At 39.9% G+C, this 7609-nt stretch overlaps 2 pseudogenes; both read right to left on the bottom strand.

The window, feature by feature from the left end:
• Nucleotides 1–1258: 1258 nt before the first annotated feature.
• On the bottom strand, nt 1259–1960 carry LOC107568223 (toll-like receptor 5; annotated as a pseudogene).
• Nucleotides 1961–3465: 1505 nt separating this feature from the next.
• Nucleotides 3466–7200, bottom strand: LOC107568222 (toll-like receptor 5; annotated as a pseudogene).
• Between the last annotated feature and the right edge of the window lie 409 nt (nt 7201–7609).

The following is a 7609-nucleotide window of genomic DNA, read 5'->3' on the forward strand; positions in this document are numbered from 1 at the left end:
TTATTTAAAGCAATTACAGTTAATGCAGGTATCTGTTCATCTAATTAAAGATGTATCTGTAATGTCACAGTTCCGTTGACTTTAACACAAATTGACCAAGAAGTTCATGCTACTGCACATTTTGGATGATGCAAAATAAACTTATATATATATATATATATATACAGTTCAGCATGGTGTCAAACTTAATAGACTTAATTTATTAAGCAGGTTAAACACAGTAGGATGGATGAGAGAACCTCACCAAGAGCAAAGAAAGGTATGTTGAGTCAGTTTATGTGACTTCACACAAAAGAAATACATGCAGAATTAAGTATTCTGTTAAGTGTCACGTGTCCTTGACATGTACGGTGTATCTGTCATCTGAGAAATTAGGATCTGTTCTGTTGTTTTTTTAACAAAGATAGTGAAATTTTTTTTAATATATATATTTTTTTTTTACAAATTTTCTGTGTTATTTGGTAATATTGGGTGTACCAATAAAGGCTGCTATCCAGTGTAGTAATAATATTATTAATCATAATTTAAATATATAACATAAAATTTGGTGAATTTCAAAGAATTGGTACCAGTTGTAAAAATTATATATATTTGTTCTCTGATTTGTCCTTTTTAGCAGTAACCATCTGCTGTATGCCAAGGTTTCTTCAAATAACTGAATGCAAACAGCAGTAATTGTAGTACAATTATCATTAAAAGTCACATTTTATTTAAAAACCAAGTATTGTCACACAGGTATTTGGACACATGTGAATTATAACACACAGTATGATTTATTCAACTTGATGTGCCATCGTGAAACGGCATGAAAATAAAAATTAAAAAGGTGTACTCTTTACATATGTAATATGTACATTATTTAAAGCAATTACAGTTAATGCAGGTATCTGTTCATCTAATTAAAGATGTATCTGTAATGTCACAGTTCCGTTGACTTTAACACAAATTGACCAAGAAGTTCATGCTACTGCACATTTTGGATGATGCAAAATAAACTTGTATATATATATATATATACAGTTCAGCATGGTGTCAAACTTAATAGACTTAATTTATTAAGCAGGTTAAACACAGTAGGATGGATGAGAGAACCTCACCAAGAGCAAAGAAAGGTATGTCCATACAAAGTCCTTCACAGTTACACGGCCGTGTCTGCATGAACATGTACTGCTTCAGGATTGTTTTCAACCTCCTTCGAGCATCCTGCACTGAGCCAGGGTGAAGGTTTCTAAGCACCAACCATTCTTCAGGAAGTGCTCTTTCTACCCACTTAATATCACTGGAACTAAAACAAAGATACACGTCATACAAGAATCGATCAGGATAGGTAGCCCCGTCAACAGACATAAATGATGGCACAGGCAGTGAGTGATATGATCAGTGCAGAACAGAAAATGAAAAGCACAAGCCTCAGTTTTCAGCGCTTCTCTCATCCTCTTCATCCTCACATTGTATGCCGGATCTCACAACTGGAACCATGTACTGATCCTCAGGACTGGCACATGTCACATCCTCAGTGGAGTGAAAAACGGTTACGCTGGTTTGATTTAGCCATGTTTGGAAATCCCTTAGGCTGCAGTCACAACGGAACTGGTTTTTCATCAGGCTGAGGGTGCTAAAGAGATTTGGACCCACTGAATAAATAGAGTTGTATTCAAGTTTAAGTATCAGAAGACTTTTAGGGAATATGCCATTCGGAAGGTGCTTCAAAGAGTTGAAGGACAAATCCAAAAAGATCAAAGAAGTAAGGTCTTTGAAAATGTCTTTGGGAATCGACTGAAGTCCGTTGGAAGCCAGAGAAAGCTGTGGTGAAGATTGTTAAACACATTTAAACATTTTCCTTCTGACCAGATCAGTTGCATTGTTGAAAGCTCGAGATTAAGGAGTTGCAGTTTGTCTGAAACCACTATTTGTCTCTGATTATGACAAACATGTTACCTCAAAGAAAGATTTTTTCTATTTTTGGAAATTCCCGTAGTATAGTGTACAAATCTGACAAGTCCTTTAATCAGTTGAATTCCAGGTCAAGGGTCGTGAGATTTTTAGAAATGTTGGGTAAAATAGACAAAGACGAAATTCTGTTCTCACCCAAGTAGAGTTTCTTCAGGTTTGCTAGGGTTGCAAATTCATGAACTGATTCCAGAGCTGGCTCTTAGATTTAAGTTGAGTAAATTTGGGAGTCCCAGAAATGATTGATCTCCAAGCACCCTTACATAGTTGTAAGACAAATCAAGCACCTCAAGTTTCTCTAGATTCTGAAATGTTTTAGAATCAATCAGTGGTGGCTTGTGGGTTTTAAAATAGAGGAGGCACACTGTTGGCGATCAAATATTCAATATCACGACTCATCATAAGTAGGCTACTTGGTACATTATCAGCGTAGCGGCAGACGTTCAAACTGATAAACACCTCTACCAGGGTTCTTTTCGCAACACTCCTCAGCGCTGAAAGTGAACACTAGATGGTGATTGGCAAATTTTTTTTACCATCGGAGGCAGGAGAGCTCAGCTCTCCACCGGCCTCCCCCTACTCTTCTCTATCATTAGCGGTTGTAATTACATCAGCAGATTCGGCACATTCGCGATAGAAAAGCGGCGCTTTCACGTTATGGTATTACAACTGTGAAATTACAAACAAAAAATACACATTCTGAGACATGAACTGAAATGAATTGTGAATTTTATTAACATTAAATCGTTATTTTCATCTCAAAATTATGGGGAAGCTGTGCCTCCCCTACGAGCCGCCACTGGAATCAATACTACCCAGGAAGTTGTTGGACAGGTTTAGCTTTTGTAGATTAGTCATACCCAAAAATGCATTGTTTTCAATAATGTTGATCTCATTTTGTGCCAACGTAATTTGCTCTAGATCTAAAAAAAAAAAAGACTAAATACTGAATTGGACAAAGCAAAAATATGTGATTGGGACAAATCGCCCTAACCTAACACCACTAACCTCAAGACCAGGGGTGCCCAAACTCGGTCCTGGAGGGGCCTCCCCTACGAGCCGCCACTGGAATCAATACTACCCAGGAAGTTGTTGGACAGGTTTAGCTTTTGTAGATTAGTCATACCCAAAAATGCATTGTTTTCAATAATGTTGATCTCATTTTGTGCCAACGTAATTTGCTCTAGATCTAAAAAAAAAAAAAGACTAAATACTGAATTGGACAAAGCAAAAATATGTGATTGGGACAAATCGCCCTAACCTAACACCACTAACCTCAAGACCAGGGGTGCCCAAACTCGGACCTGGAGGGCCAGTGTCCTGAAGAGTTTAGCTCCAACCCCAATCAAACACACCTGAACCAGCTAATCAAGCTCTTACTAGGCATACTAGAAACTTGAAGGCAGGGGTGTTAAGGAAAGTTGGAGCTAAACTCTGCAGGACACGGGCCCTCCAGGACCGAGTTTGGGCACCCCTGCTCAAGACGCTTGAATGTGAATTTGTCTGGATCTGGGAAATTGTTATGACCAAAAGAACTGCCAATGTTGTAACTCTTACTGAGAATGAGACCTTAAATAATGATTGCATAAAAAAAAACCGCTTTGCCATAGGAACTTTAAAGCTGTTTCCAGATAGGTCCAATACCATTATGGACATGTTCTTAAACGGGTTTCCACACTTGTCCCATCCTAACCAGTACTCATTCATGTCGTGCAGTGTCACGGAGGCAAGGGTCAGACTCAGAAGCATGAAATGTTTACTCTGAAAGCTGAGGAGGTCTTCTTCACGGATGCTCTTCACTTTGTTGTGAGACAGATCCAGAACGTGGAATCTCCTCATATTTAAAAAGAATGATGCCGGCTGGATTCTGTGAATGTTGTGATCTTGTAAGACAAGCATCTCTAGAGACACCAGAGGTTTAAGGACGTCGCCAGACAAAACAGAAACTGCACTGAGTGAGAGTGAGATTCTCAAGGTTGGATAATCCATTAAAAGCCCCTGTTTCTGTTTGCAGGAGGCGGTTGTAGTCTAGTTTAAGTAATATTAGTTTGGAGAGTCTTCTAAATGTGTTGTTTCTGATCACAAGTCCTGGTGTTTGTTGCTCCACTTTAAGGCCTTTTAGACCTTCGAGATGAGAAAAAGATGTTTCGTTGAGTTCAGCAATGCTGTTTAAACTCAGATCCACATAATTGACATGCGTGGGCAGCTCTGGCACATGATGAAGACCTCCACCTATGCACAAGCCATAGGCCATGGCCATTAACTGAACACACCGTGCACTTCACAACTTCAGTGTTGATGCACAATTCAAAAAGGATCAGAATAAATATATATTCCATTCTGAGAGCTCTGTGGAGGAAAAAAAACATGCATTTTAGTATTAAAAATGATTTCGTCTTTTGAGACTGTTCATGTTAATTCTATTTAAGTTAATGTACCAAGTATATCTTAATCACTGTTTGGTTAACTAGTTCAAGATTCACTGACTTTAAACCAAGCATTTACTGCAACACAGAGAAGTGAAAAGATCGGATACATGCAGCAATCTGAAAGTTGTCCTGCGAAGTCATGAATAATAACAGAGCAATAATTTAGCGTCTTACCGGGTTCGTTCACTAGGCTAATCCTGCGTTTTGGTGTGAAATAATGAGAGAGTTTCAATAATGCAATATTAAGACTCGTACAGCGTCAAATAAACAACTATCCGTCCTCTCGCTTCAGTTCCTTCCGAATGAGTTCTTCCTCCGTTCTCTCTCTCTCTCTACGTTTCATTGGTATTTCCCAACATTTCTGAAATAGGAAATATCTTTGCCTCGATGATTCATTTCCCGGTAAATTCTTCAAGTTCAAGACTGTAACTCTGGAAAACTACAACCATTTCAGTTCATTGTATTTAGTAGCAACATTAAACAGTAACAACTCCTTTATTTGAATTTTGTTATTTCGAACGTCGTCTTAGATCAGTTTCAGAATCTTCGTTTCTTTATTTACAAAGAATTAAACAGCGTAGAAATCGCATACAATTGTGCAATACAGGAATGATCAAGGATTAGTCAACTGAAACTGCAATGACTGGGCATTAACTCTTGCCACTCTTGAAGATAAAACCAACATTTTTATTTCACGTGAGCAATCCTATATGAATTAGTAACTGCACTTAGTTCCTTACTGCCCACTAGAGGGGGTCATTTACCAACATCACTCAGAAGACGAGCAGAAACATCTGTAGGAAGGCATTAGCAAAAATAAAACGTTTATTAATGTTGCTCTATGCATGTCTATTTTCCGGTCTATCTTCATATTTGGACACAGATTGTAGAGAGAGAGGACGAAACAAGATAGGCTACTGTAGGCTAAATGAAATTTTCTCTACGTTATATTAAAATATAGCATTTATTCTCTTCAAACAACAACATTCAGCAATACTGACATTCATGACTTCAAACTTGTGCAAGGTAAGTTTCAGTCTTTCTGACATTGTCCAAGTCTAATATATTTATGTTTACATACAAAATCAAATATTTACTATTGTGTAGCCTTAGGCTATTATTTACATTTCAGTTCAATCTACTTGGGAATGTCTGTAGGCTGTGTTTTTCAATGATCACCTGTTGAAAATCGAAGACTTCATGGTGGCCTTTGTCCACGTCGTAATGGTGCATTTTACTATGCCGTCTCATTATGCAGCGAGCGAGGCAGACCAGTAAAAGAATACAAACAACCATGCAAACCATTATTCCTAAAAGACTGCCAGCTGAGATGGACACTGGCTTGTCTGTTGGAGATCTGCTCGTAGGAATCAAAATATCAAATGGCGTTGAGCTGCCTGAACCCTCAAAGTCTTCTCTCATACATTTGGTGCTGTCTTCAAGCACGTATCCTTCATCGCAAGAACATTGAAATCCTCCAGGTGTATTTTCACATGCATGGTCACAGTAACCACTATCGCATTCATCTATGTCAAGGCAATATTGCTCTTCAAGTAGGAAACCATCGGGGCAGTTGCACTGGGCGTTGTTGTTGGGATCACAGTCCGCTGGGCAGATGTTTTTCTCACAGTGCATCTTACATTTGTGCATGTCCTCCATCGACTGAATAAATCCCTCAAAGCACTCACAGTGATAGCTACCGTCGGTGTTGATGCAGTCGTGCTCGCACGGCGCAGACTCGCATTCGTCGTCATCCACGCAAACGCCACCTTCAATGTGAAAGCCGGGTTTGCATTCTTCGCAAGACTTGCCATCTGCACTTAGTTGAAACCCCGGGCGACACGTGCAAGCTAATGCATCGCCGGCTCGCGTGCATTTGTGTTCACATTCAGCGCAAGGGCCATCGTCCTGTTTGTTGCAAGCGACTCCGTTGGTGTCGAGTTCGAACCCAGGCTGACAGATGCAGGCGTAGCTTTGCCCTTTCTGAATGCACTTATAATCGCACCCACCACCAAAAACTTCACAACTCCAAGGTGCTTTAAGCCACTCGCCTTCGAAGCAAATGTGTCTCGTTCTCAGCGGCTGCAGTGTCCCATTGGTGAATTGGGGAATCTCTTTGAGTTCTTCCTTTGCTGTAAATCCGAAATGAGTTTGATATGAGACTGGTGCATCGATGCTAAGCGGCGGACAGTAACTGGGGTTGTCGTATTCGCACAAATAACCCTCGATTCTGTCATTGCATGCTCTTTCGGTCCATTTGAGAACTTTTTGTGATACAGAAACACATAGTGGAGAACAAACCCCCAAGTCGCTTTTCCAGTTGACGTATTGGGTTGTGTTGTCTCCAGTGACCCATCTGTATCCCTTCAACCCATCGTTTGAGTTTGAACACTGATCGCCGGCGTATTTCAGCCCAAGCCAAAAGTCTCCAGAAGCGCCGTTTAACAACCCACCGAGAACATCGGCCGCGTTCTCGGTGCGCACGGTCATCAGATGTCCTCCTTTCTCTTGACAGACGAGCTGCGCAGCGTCAAAACTCGCACTGTCTACGTGGAAGACGAAGCATTTTCCATCCACACAATAGCCGTCATGGATGTTTTCCCCGCGTACCCTCAGAACAACGAGCACCAGCGCCAATCCTATGATGTCTCTCATCTCTGCTGGCGCGTTATGTAACGGTCTTCACGAAGTTACGGAGAAGTGACCAGCGTGTTGATAGCACGCTCATGAGTTCGAGTTGTGCCGTGCCGCATTTATAATGACATCCATGTGTCCAAAAACTAAAGGAAGTTCGTGTTATCTGGCAGAGATCACTAACTGTGTTTCTCCCTCTCCCTCTCTCTCTCTTTTCCTAACCCTGCTGGCGCGCATGGGTTTGGACACACGATATTCATCTCGAGGATTTAATTTCCAAATGAGTTACCTTGAATAGATGTCCCCTTTTCGCGTAACTATGTTTTGGTAAAGCTATACCCCTCCTAAAATAGATAGATAGATACATTTACCCCATTTAATTTGTTTAAGTAGGCTATTTTAAAAAAGGTGGTGAAACAATTTTCACTCAAAATTGATCAATTTCACAAATTATATAAAGATACGGCAAGTAACACATGGAATTAGGCTAAATGACACATTTTAAAATTCTATTTTCTTATAAAACATACTACTCCAGCAATCTTTATTTATAACGTTGTTTTTTTTACAGTGCATTTTTTAATTGAATTTGTATT

The sequence above is a fragment of the Sinocyclocheilus grahami genome, unplaced genomic scaffold (genome assembly GCF_001515645.1).
Source record: "Sinocyclocheilus grahami isolate Dianchi unplaced genomic scaffold, SAMN03320097.WGS_v1.1 scaffold1225.1, whole genome shotgun sequence".
NCBI lineage: Eukaryota > Metazoa > Chordata > Actinopteri > Cypriniformes > Cyprinidae > Sinocyclocheilus > Sinocyclocheilus grahami.